The sequence below is a fragment of the Arachis hypogaea genome, chromosome 15, assembly GCF_003086295.3.
Source record: "Arachis hypogaea cultivar Tifrunner chromosome 15, arahy.Tifrunner.gnm2.J5K5, whole genome shotgun sequence".
Taxonomy (NCBI): Eukaryota; Viridiplantae; Streptophyta; class Magnoliopsida; order Fabales; family Fabaceae; genus Arachis; species Arachis hypogaea.
The window spans coordinates 71,335,610-71,348,180 of record NC_092050.1 but is presented as its reverse complement, the minus strand read 5'-3'; the positions used below and the strand labels follow the sequence as shown (position 1 = coordinate 71,348,180).

Here is a 12,571-nt window from a genome sequence, read left to right as displayed (position 1 = left end):
GGGCGCCTTTAGTGGCGCTAGAAATGCTAGGTTTGAAGCTAAAATGGGGAACCAAGTATGGTGCCCCAGGAGGGTAATGAAGGTGGCGTTTTGGGCGCCCTTAGTGGCGTTAGAAACTCCAAGTTTGAAGTTAACATGGGGCACCAAGTTTGGTTCCCCTGGAGGAAAGTAAGAGTGGCGTTTTGGGTGCCACTATAGGTGTTGGAAATGCCCCTAAAAATGCCTCCAGAGTAATTTTGCTTGCTTGCTTGCTTCATGCCTTGTCACCTTCTAGTCCCTTGTTCCTAGAAACCAATAAACAACATTGCATCAAAGTTTGGTTCATATGATCATGAATTCTATTCAAATATACAAATTCATAATTCTAAACTCAAATACTCATGAATGAACCTAATTTCCTTTTGTTGTTTAATGCTTCCTTTCTTACACAATTAAGTGATAATTAGCAATGAAATCACTCAATTATCTGCATGAAAGTTATAAAATAAAGTCCTAAATTAGTTAATTAACTAACCAAGATGCATATGAATCATGCCACTAGCGTGTGGCTTTGGCACATTTTACAAAGCACCTGGCGCTAAATGCCGGGTGTGGCGGTTAGCACCAACTCAACAGAAGGCTTGCACATAACAGAATGTGCCTGGCGCTAAACTCCAGGTAGCGGCATTCAGCACCAGCTCAATTGAGTTAAATTTTCTCCTTTTTCTTCTGCACGAACTTTGTTAAGCTCGCCCAGATTTTTCCTGAAATCAATAAAACCATAATGCGCATTAAAGTAGCATCCAAATAGGCTTCAAATACTAAAATCTCAATAAAACTCAATAAATTCATATCTAAAAATATAAAAAAGATACCCACACATCACAACACCAAACTTGAATTTCTGCTTGTCCTCAAGCAACAGAAAATAGTATGAACCAGCAAAGTGAGGTTGCCTAAGAATTCAGTTTCAATTAACCTCCTATTTATTCTCTGAGTTGGGTTAATAACACTGTGATTTTGAATAGTTTTCGCATTTCACAATCCTTTGGAGTTCAAAAATGTTAATGTCTGGTGCGTGTGTACGCAAACCCCACACTTTTCGTACAGCAGCAGTACCAGCAAGTGCACTAGGTCGTCCAAGTAATACCTGAGCGAGTCAGGGTCGATCCCACGAGGATTGTGGCTTGAAGAAAGCAATGGTTGTCTTGCAGGTCTTAGTCAGGAGGAATCAGAAGGAGTTGGATTATATTATGTAAACCTTGAATGATTATATGTCATAAATGTTGAAAGGGGTAAAACCAATTGGAGTAAATAATAGGAATAGAATTGAGAGTCGGAGTTACTTTGTCTTTCTGAATGAGCTCTGGTATTACTGTCTTCCTTGCTTGTGAATGATCTTCTTTTATGACAGGTTGTAAGTGATCAAAGCCATTGCCCATGATCATTGATCTCCTCTGCTACAGGTCAAACGCCATTGCCCGTGGTCATTCAATCTGACGGAGGGTGAAGCTCTAGCAAGTCATTCTCTTGGCGATCCTACTCAAAACGCGACAGACAAGGCCGAATCTTCCGGATCAGAGAATGCTGCTTCTTTGGATTCTAGCCTATACCACGGAGGCCCTAATCTCCCCAGAAATCAGCTGAACTGGTGTCTCGAGAAGTCTCCAACGAAGTCGTGGATTAACCATCTGAGAGATGTATAAACATAGTTGTTGGCTCGTGCTTTCCTTCCAAGTATTCACACGAACCCAAGTAGATGCGGGTGTTTGTCAGGCACGTTCATCTTAATGTGATGAACAGAGCTAATTTATTAGATCATCCTATTCACCACGATGAAGATTGGATATACATCTTAGAGATAGCTCAAACGCAGATCGAAGAAGAAACAGAAATACTTTTATTAATTCATAGGACTCAGCAGGGCTCCTCCCCTCAACTTAGGAGGTTTAGAAACTCATACTGAAGTAAAATACAATGATAAATGTGTATGATGACTGAAAGTGTCTGAAAACCCCCGAATTACATAAATAAAATCCTTTAAATACTAAACAGATGACTAGTAAGGGTAAAACAGTCTATTTAGTGCCAAAATTCACTTCTGGGGCCCACTTGGTGAGTGTTTGGGATGAGTTTTGGTGAGATCCTCGTGCTATGAGGTTTCCAGGGCATAGGACACCAGCTAGGGAGTCCTCTTTGGGCGTTTGTATATTTTTCTATGCTCTTTGGGCGCTGGACGCCTGGAAGGGGGCAGGTGGCTGGCGTTGGACGCCAGTTTTGGGCCTTCTAATCCGAAGAAAAGTATGAACTATTATGTATTGCTGGAAAGCTCTGAAAGTCAGCTTTTCATATCTATTAAGAACGCTCCATTTGGAATTTTGTAGCTCCAGAAAAGCTCTTCCGAATGCAGGCAGGTCAGATCTGGACAGCATCTGCAGTGCCTTCTCTGTCTCTGAATCAGACTTCTGCTCTAGCTCCTCAATTTCAGCCAGAAAATACCTGAAATTGTCCAAAAACACAAAAACTCAGTAGAATCCAAAAATGTGAATTTAACACTAAAAACTATAAAAACTCAATAAAAACTAAACAAAAACTACTAAACATTATATGAAAATGATGTCAAAAAACGTATAAAATATCTGCTCATCAATGTCCTTTAGAACTAGAATTCAGATAATATTATGAATTATCTTCTTTTTAACCTTTAATTAATCCTTGAACACAACCTTTTCTTTTTCTTTTCTTTGGTTCTTTGAACCTTGAGCCTAGCTATGACTTTAAATTTTTTGTCTCTAGATTTACTTGACACAAGAACTTGACTAGGAAACTCTTTGAGTTCTAATTTTTCTTTTGCATTTTCCCAGTCAGTGGTGCTCAGAGCATTTGGCATACTCTTTATTTGCGCTTGGCTTTGACTCTAAGTGTTCTGTCTAGAGTTTTACTTGACACATTCACACCACAAGCATATGGCTAGGGAAACAACTCTTTTGAACTTTTAATCACATTTAACCTTCCTAGCCATTGACACTCAAAGCCTTGGGCCTAGCTTTTTATTTTCTTTCTTTTTATTTTCTTGTTGTGTCTATTGCTTCTAGGATTAATTTCTTGTTTAATTTAGAGAATTCATAATACTAATCTAAATTTCTGTACCTCAATAATTAACAACCTTAACTCCAAGATCAAATACATACTATTCATTTCATGCATTCCAAACCACAAATAAATACCACCACATCAAGATAAATAAGAGAATTTAGAATATAAACTCAAGTTTTCTTGCATTATATCTTTTTTTTTCTCTCTTTTTTTTTCAATTCAAGCACAATGGGTGATACATGAGACAACTTTTTCAGCTAAATTTAAAATACTAAAACAATTAACTAGAAATAAAAAGACTACAATTGCTAATACTCGAGTATAAGATTGGGAACATATAATAGAAAAGCGAAAATAATAAAATAAAATTAGAAATAGGGAAATAGCATAAAAGAACTCAACCACCTCAGTTGTCTTGGTGGCTGCCTGTTCCCTTTGATGGAGCTCCTAGAAATCCTCTTTAAAATCCAAAGTCACACCTCATCTGTAAGAGCTCCTGATGCTGACTCTACAGCTTCTCTAATAGCTGCTAAAGAAGGGAAGTGTGGCCCTCATGACTCACCCTTAGTTGATCAATAGATGAGGTCAGCTGCTGCCAATACTCCTGTGGAAGAAAATACTATCTTGAGGCATCACTGGCTGCTCTGGCTAAGGTGGTAGAACCGGCTCCTCCCTCGAGGCTATAGCATACTCAAAGTCTTCTTAGAAATGGGCCTCTCTTTGGAGATGAGTGTATCATGCTCAATAAACACTCTGGTAGCATCACGGAGGCAATAGATAAGGTGTGCACGAAATTGTGATCATAATTTTCACAACTCCCGCACAACTAACCAGCAAGTGCACTGGGTCATCCAATGACTACGTTGAACATCATGTAGACCGTTTGTGGTTGTCAGGCACGTGGATCTCTGCTAAGCGAGTAACGAAGATAGTGGGTGATTGTCACGGGTCACCCCTCCATTCTGACTTAACTGAATTAAGTACGAGAGTATATCTTAGAGAAGAAGTAAGCGTGAATTAAAAGAGAAAAAATAGTACTTGCATTAATTCATGAAGAACAGCAGAGCTCCGCACCTTAATCTATGAGGTGTAGAAACTCCACCGTAGAAAATACATAAGAGAAAAAGGTCTAGGCATGGCCATGTGGCCAGCCTCCCAAACGTGAAAAGATCAGATCCAAAAGTATGATCAAAGATCTCAATACAATAGTAAAAAGTGCTATTTATACTAAACTAGTTACTAGGGATTACAGAAAATAAGTAACTAAGTGCAGATAGTGCAGAAATCCACTTCCGGGGCCCACTTGGTGTGTGCTTGGGCTGAGCATTGAGCTTTACATGTGCATAGGCCATTTCTAGAGTTAAACGCCAGCTTGGATGCCCGTTTGGGCGTTTAACTCCAGTTTTGGTGCCAGTTCTGGCGTTTTAAAGTCTCTGGCTGGCGTTTGGATGCCAGTTTGGGCCATCAAATCTCAAGAAAAGTATGGACTATTATATATTGCTGGAAAGCCCAAGATGTCTGCTTTCCAACGCAATTAAGAGCACCCCAATTGGGTTTCTGACTCTCCAGAAAATCCACTTCGAGTGCAGGAGGTTTAGAATCCAACAGCATCTGTAGTCCTTTCTCAGCCTCTGAATTAGACTTTTGCTCAGGTCCCTCAATTTCAGCCAGAAAATACCTGAAATTATAGAAAATACACAAACTCATAGTAAAGTCCAGAAATGTGATTTTTGCATAAAAACTAATAAAAATATAATAAAAAGCAACTAAAATATACTAAAAACTATATAAAAACAATGCCAAAAAGGGTATAAAATATCCGCTCATCACAACACCAAACTTAAATTGTTGCTTGTCCCCAAGCAACTAAAAACAAAATAGGATAAAAAGAAGAGAATATACAATAAATTTCAAAAACATCAATGAAGCTTAGTTTTAATTGGATGAGCAGGACTAGTAGCTTTTTGCTTCTGAACAGTTTTGGCATCTCACTTTATCCTTTGAAGTTCAAAATGATTGGCATCCATAGGAACTCAGAATTCAGATAGTGTTATTGATTCTCCTAGTTCAGTATGTTGATTCTTGAACATAGCTACTTTATGAGTCTTGGCCGTGACCCTAAGCATCTTGTTTTCCAGTATTACCACCGGATACATAAATTCCACAGACACATAACTGGGTGAACCTTTTCAGATTGTGACTCAGCTTTGCTAGAGTCCCCAGTTAGAGGTATCCAGAGTTCTTAAGCACACTCTTTTTGCTTTGGATCACGACTTTAACCGCTCAGTCTCAAGCTTTTCACTTGACACCTTCACGCCACAAGCACAGGGTTAGGGACAGCTTGATTTAGCCACTTAGGCTAGGATTTTATTCCTTTGGGCCCTCCTATCCATTAATGCTCAAAGCCTTAGATCCTTTTTATCGTTGCCTTTTAGTTTAAAGGGTTATTGGCTTTTTGCTCTTGTCTTTTGGTTTAAAGAGCTATTGGCTTTTTCTGCTTGATTTTTCTTTTTCTTTCTTTTTTTTTCTTTCTTTTTTGCATTTTTTTCGCAAGCTTTTTCTTTTCACTGCTTTTTCTTGCCTCAAGAATCAATTTTATAATTTTTCAGATTATCAATAACATTTCTCTTTTTTATTATTCTTTCAAGAGCCAACAATTTTAACATTCATAAACTTCACTATAAAAAATATGCACTGTTCAAGCATTCATTCAGAAAACAAAAAGTATTGCCACCACATCAAAATAATTAAACTATTTTCAAGATAGAATTCAAAATTCATGTACTTCTTTTTCTTTTTCAGAAAACATTTTTCATTTAAGAAAGGTGAAAGATTCATGGAACATTCATAGCTTTAAGACATAGACACTAAACACTAATGATCATGTAATAAAGACACAAACATAGACAAAACATAAAGCATAAAAATCGAAAAACAGAAAAATAAGAACAAAGAAATTAAAGAATGGGTCCACCTTAGTGACGGCGGCTAGTTCTTCCTCTTGAAGATCCTATAGAGTGCTTGAGCTCCTTTATGTGTCTTCCTTGCCTTTGTTGCTCCTCTCTCATGGCCTTTTGGTCCTCTCTGATTTCATGGAGGATGATGGAATGCTCTTGGTGCTCCACTCTCAGTTGCTCCATGTTAGAACTCAAATCTCCTAAAGAGGTGTTGAGTTGCTCCCAATAGTTGTGTGGAGGGAAATGCATCCCTTGAGGCATCTCAGGGATTTCTTGATGAGGGGCTTCCTCATACTCTTGTTGAGGTCCATGAGTGGGCTCTCTTGTTTGCTCCATCCTCTTCTTAGTGATGGGCTTGTCAGCTTCAATGAGGATGTCTTCCTCTATGACAACTCTGGCTGAATTGCATAGGTGACAGATGAGATGAGGAAAGGCTAACCTTGCCAAAGTGGAGGGCTTGTCAGCCACCTTGTATAGTTCTAGAGATATGATCTCATGAACTTCTACTTCCTCTCCAATCATGATACTATAGATCATGATACCCCAATCAGTTGCTAGTAGAAATGATAGAGCGTTGGATGAACTCTAACCATCCTCTAGCCACGGGTTTGAGGTCAAGCCTTCTCAGTTGAACCGGCTTACCTTTGGAGTCTCTCTTCCATTGCACTCCTTCCACACAGATGTCCATGAGGACTTGGTCCAACCTTTGATCAAAGTTGAGTCTTCTAGTGAAAGGATGAGGATCTCCTCTCATGATTGGCAAGTTGAATGCCAACCTTACAGTTTCTAGACTGAAATCTAAGTATTTCTCCTGAACCATTGTGAGCCAATTCTTTGGGTTCGGGTTCACACTTTGATCATGGTTCTTAGTGATCCATGTATTAGCATAGAACTCTTGAACCATTAAGATTCCGACTTGTTAGATGGGGTTGGTGAGAGATTTCCAACCTCTTCTTCGAACCTCACATCGGATCTCCGGATATTCACTCTTTTTGAGCATGAAGGGTACCTCGGGGATAACATTTTTCTTGGCCACCACTTCATAGAAGTGGTCTTGATGGACTTTTGAGATGAATCTCTCCATCTCCCATGACTCGAAGGTGGAAGCAATTGCCTTCCCCTTCCTCTTTTTAGAGGTTTCTCCAGCCTTAGGTGCCATTAATGGTTATGGAAAAACAAAAAGCAGATCTTTTTTCCACACCAAATTTAAAAGGTTTGCTCGTCTTCGAGCAAAAGAGGAAAGAAAGGAGGAGAAGAAGAAGAAATGGAAGAGATAGAGGGGTGTTTTGGATTCAGCCAAGGCGGGTTTAAGTGTTTAGGATGTGTGAAATTGAAGGTGGTAAGGAGGGGTATTTATAGGGTAAGAGAGAGAGAGGGAAGTCACGTATGAAGGGGTTGGGTTTGGGACGGAAATGTTTTGAATTTGAATGGTGAGGTAGGTGAGGTTTTATGATGGGTTTAGGGAAATAGGGGATGGATGTGAGTGGTGAGTCTTGTTATGGAAAGGTGTGAAGAGGAGAGAAATAGAAGTGGGGTAGGTGGGGATCCTGTGGGGTCCACAGATCCTGAGGTGTCAAAGAATTCTGGTCCCTGCACCTTTTGGCGTTTAAATGCCCTGTGTATGCCATTTCTGGTGTTTAACGCCAACTCTGCTACCTTTTCTGGCGTTAAACGCCAGGCTGATGCCCTTTTCTGGCGTTTAACGCCAACCAGACACCAGACACCCTTTTCTGGTGTTAAACGCCAGTTTGTCTGCCAATTCTGGCGTTTAACACCCAGAATGCTGCCAGACTGGGCGTTAATCGCCCATTCTGCTATCCTTACTCGCGTTTAAACGCCAGTAAGCCTGTCCTCCAGGGTGTGCTATTTTTGATGTTTTTTTAATTCTGCTTTAATTCTACAGTTGTTTTCGTGACTCCACATGATCATCTACCTAAAGAAAACATAACATAACAATGGAAAACAAATGTTTATAAAAATAAATATAATTAAATAACATTGGGTTGCCTCCCAATAAGCGCTTCTTTAATGTCAATAGCTTGACAGTGAGCTCTTAGAGAGCTTCACAGAGACTCAGAGCTTAATGGTGGCCTCCCAACACCAAACTTAGAAGTTGAGTGTGGGGGCTCTATTTGACTCTGTTTTGAGAGAAGCTTTTCATGCTTCCTCTCCATGGTTATAGAAGAAGATCCTTGAGCCTTAAACATAAGGTAGTCCTCATTCAATTGAAGGACTAACTCTCCTTTTTCCACATCAATCACAGCTCTTGCTATGGCTAGGAAGGGTCTTCCAAGGAAAATGGATTCATCCTCTTCCTTCGCAGTGTCTAGGATTATCAAATCAGCAGGGATGTACAGGCCTTCAACCTTCACTAAGACATCCTTTACAAGTCCATAAGCCTGTTTTATTGATTCGCCTGCCATCTCTAGTGAGATTCTTGCAGCTTATACCTCAAAGATCCCTAGTTTCTCCATTACAGAGAGTGGCATGATGTTTATACCTGATCCCAGGTCACACAGAGCCTTCTCAAAGGTCATGGTGCCTATGGTACAAGGTATTAAGAACTTTTCGGGATCCGGTTTCTTCTGAGGTAATTTCAGTTGAACCAAAGCATTCAGTTCATTGATGAGCAATGGAGGTTCATCCTCCCAAGTCTCATTACCAAATAACTTGGCATTCAGCTTCATGATTGTTCCTAGATACTGAGCAACTTGCTCTTCAACAATATCTTCATCCTCTTCAGAGGAAGAATAATCATTAGAGCTCATGAATGCCAACAGTAAGTTCAGTGGAATCTCTATGGTCTCTGTATGAGCCTCAGACTCATTTTGTTCCTCATTAGGAGACTCCTTAGTGGTCAGTAGACGTCCATTGAGGTCTTCCTCAGTGAAAATTACTGCCTCCTCCTCCTCTATAGGTTCGGCCATTTTGGGAATATTGATGGCCTTGCACTCTCTCTTTGGATTCTCTTCTGTATTGCTTGGGAGAGTACTGGGAGGGATTTCAGTAACTCTTTTACTCAGCTGACCCACTTGTCCCTCCAAAATTCTGATGGAGGACCTTGTTTCAGTCATGAAATTGAGAGTGGTCTTAGATAGATCAGAGATTATAGTTGCTAAGTCAGAGAGACTCTGCTTAGAATTCTCTGTCTGTTGCTTAGAAGATAATGGAAAAGGCTTGCTGTTGCCAAACCTATTTCTCCCACTATTATTATTATTGAAGCCTTGATTAGGCTTCTGCTAATCCTTCCAGGAGAAATTAGGATGATTCCTCCATGAAGGATTGTAAGTGTTTCCATAGGATTCTCCTATGTAATTCACTTCTTCCATTCCAGGATTCTCAGGGTCATAAGCTTCTTCTTCAGAGGAGGCTTCTTTAGTACTGCCGAATGCAGCTTGCATTCCAGTTAGATCCTGAGAAATCATATTGACTTGCTAAGTCAATATTTTATTTTGAGCCAATATGGCATTCAGAGTATCAATCTCAAGAACTCCTTTCTTATGAGTCATCCCATTATTCAAAGGATTTCTTTTAGAAGTGTACATGAACTGGTTATTTGCAACTATCTCAATGAGTTCCTGGGCTTCTGCAGGGGTTTTCTTCAGATGAAGAAATCCACCGGTAGAGTGGTCCAATGACATCTTGGACAATTCAGACAAACCATCATAGAATATACATAAGATGCTCCATTCTGAAAGCATGCAGAAGGACACCTTCTGATCAATTGCTTGTATCTTTCCCAAGCTTCATAGAAGGATTCACCTTCCTTCTATCTGAAGGTTTGGACTTCCACTCTAACCTTGCTCATCTTTTGAGGTGGAAAGAATTTGGCCAAGAAAGCATTGACTAACTTTTCTCAAGAGTTCAGGCTTTCTTTAGGTTGTGAATCCAACCATATCCTAGCTCTGTCTCTTACAGTAAAGGGGAAAAGCATAAGTCTATAGACCTCGGGATTAACCCCATTGGTCTTAACAGTGTCACAAATTTGCAAGAATTCAGCTAAGAACTAATGAGGATCTTCCAATGGAAGTCCATGAAACTTGCAATTCTGCTGTATTAGAGAAACTAATTGAGGCTTAAGCTTAAAGTTATTTGCTCCAATTGCAGGAATTGAGATGCTTCTTCCATAGAAGTCAGAAGATGGTGCAGTAAAGTCACCAAGCATCTTCCTTGCATCTCCACCATTGTTGTTGGGTTCGGCTGCCATGTCTGCTTCTTTTTCGAAAATTTCTGTAAAGTCCTCTCCAGAGTGTTGTGCTTTAGCTTCTCTTAGCTTTCTCTTCAGAGTCCTTTCAGGTTCAGGATCAGCTTCAACAAGAATATCCTTATCCTTGTTCTTGCTCATACGAAAAAGAAGAAAACAATGAGAGAAGAGAAATCCTCTATGTCACAGTATAGAGATTCCTTTATGTGAGTATAAAAATAGAAGAATGAGGTAGAGAGAGAATAAGAAGAATTCGAACATAGAGAGAAGAGAGAGGGGTTCGAATTATGAGTAGAAGAGAAGTGTCAGTAATTAAATAAAATAAATAGAAAGAGATGAAAGAGAGAGAGGATTCGAATATTAATTAAAAGAAAATAAAATATTTTTGTTTTTATTTTAATTATTGGTTAGTATTTGAATTTTAAGAAAGGAAATAAAAGCAAATTGAAAAACTAAATAAATTAATTCATTAAAAAGATTTTTGAAAAATTTGTTAGTTAATTTTCGAAAATGATGAGGGGAAAAAGTAGTTAGGTGGTTTTGAAAAAGATAAGAAATAGTAAACTTTTAAAATCAAACAAAATAGTCAAGTAGTTAATTGAAAAAGATTTGAAAATAAATTTTGAAAAGATAACAAGTTAGAAAAAGATTTTGAAATTAAATTTTGAAAAAGATATGATTGAAATTTATTTTGAAAAAGTTTTGAAAAAGAAATTAAAAAGATTTGATTTTAAAATTAAAGTTGATGACTTGACTAACAAGAAACTAAAAGATATGATTCTAGAATTTAAAGATTGACCTTTCTTAACAAGAAAGTAACAAACGTGAAATTTTTGAATCAAAATATTAAATGCTAGCAAAGATTTCAAAAATTATGAAATAAAATTAAGAAAAAGATTTTGAAAATTTGTTTAAAGATTTTCGAAAGCATTAAAAGAAAAATGAAAAAGATTTTGAAAAATTTTAAGAAAGAATTCGAAAATATTAAAAGAAAATTGAAAAAGATTTGATTTTGAAAAAGATTTGAAAAGATAGAATTTTTAAATTGAAATTTTGACTTGACTAATAAGAAACAACTAAGTTTTAAAAATCTTTGACTAAGTCAACCCAAAATTTCGAAATTTATGAGTAAAATAAGGAAAAGATATTTTTTTTATTTTTGAGTTAATGAAGAAAGAGAAAAACAAAAAAATGACAAATGACATAAAAATTATGAATCAAAACAAGAAAAATATGCAAAAACACTTTGAATGTCAAGATGAACACCAAGAACACTTTGAAGATCAAGATGAACATCAAGAACATACTTTTGAAAATTTTTAAGAAAAGAAAGACATGCAAGACACCAAACTTAAAAATTTTTAATGTTTAGGCACCATGAATTCCGCACAAGAAAAACAAGAAAAGACACAAAATAAGAAAATATAAAGATCAAACAAAGAGAATCATCAAGAACAACTTGAAGATCATGAAGAACACAATGCATGAAATTCGAAAATTTAAGAAAAATTAAAAACATGCAATTAACACCAAACTTAAAATTTGACACAAGACTTAAACAAGAAACACAAAATTTTTGGTTTTTTTTATTTTATTAAATTTTTTTGTATGTTTTTCGAAAATATTTTGGAAATAGAAAATAAAAAAATTAAAAATTTTTAATAAGAATTCCAGGATTCATGCAATGTTAATCTAAAGCTCCAGTCTAAAAGATTAGACATGGCTTAATAGCCAGCCAAGCTTTAGCACAGAATTATAAATGAGAATCCAAAGGCGCATGCAATGTTATTCTAAAGCTTCGGTCCAAAAGAATTAGACATGGCCAAATGGCCAACCAAGCTTTAGCATAACAAATACATACAACAATAAGTAAATACATATAACAAAAACTTGGTGCACGAAATTGTGATCACAAATTTCACAACTCCGCACAACTAACCAGTAAGTACACTAGGTCGTCCAATAACTACGTTGAACATCATGTAGACCGCTTGTGGTTGTCAGGCACGCGGATCTTGGCTAAGCGAGTAACGAAGATAGTGGGTGATTGTCACGGGTCACCCCTCCATTCTGAATTAACTGAATTAAGTACGAGAGTATATCTTGGAGAAGAAGTAAGCATGAATTGAAAGAGAAACAATAGTACTTGCATTAATTCATGAAGAACAGCAGAGCTCCGCACCTTAATCTATGAGGTGTAGAAACTCCATGTAGAAAATACATAAGAGAAAAAGGTCTAGGCATGGCCGTGTGGCTAGCCTCCCAAACGTGAAAAGATCAGATCCAAAAGTATGATCAAAGATCTCAATACAATAGTAAAACGTGCTATTTATAC

The 12,571-nt window shown here is 37.6% G+C and overlaps 1 non-coding gene across 1 annotated transcript; it reads left to right on the top strand.

Annotated features, from left to right (window-relative positions):
* The first annotated feature begins 9,726 nt into the window (after positions 1-9,726).
* On the top strand, positions 9,727-9,834 carry LOC112752337 (small nucleolar RNA R71). Its single transcript, XR_003176779.1, has one exon. It is a non-coding gene; the product is annotated as a small nucleolar RNA R71 (small nucleolar RNA).
* Positions 9,835-12,571: the final 2,737 nt, after the last annotated feature.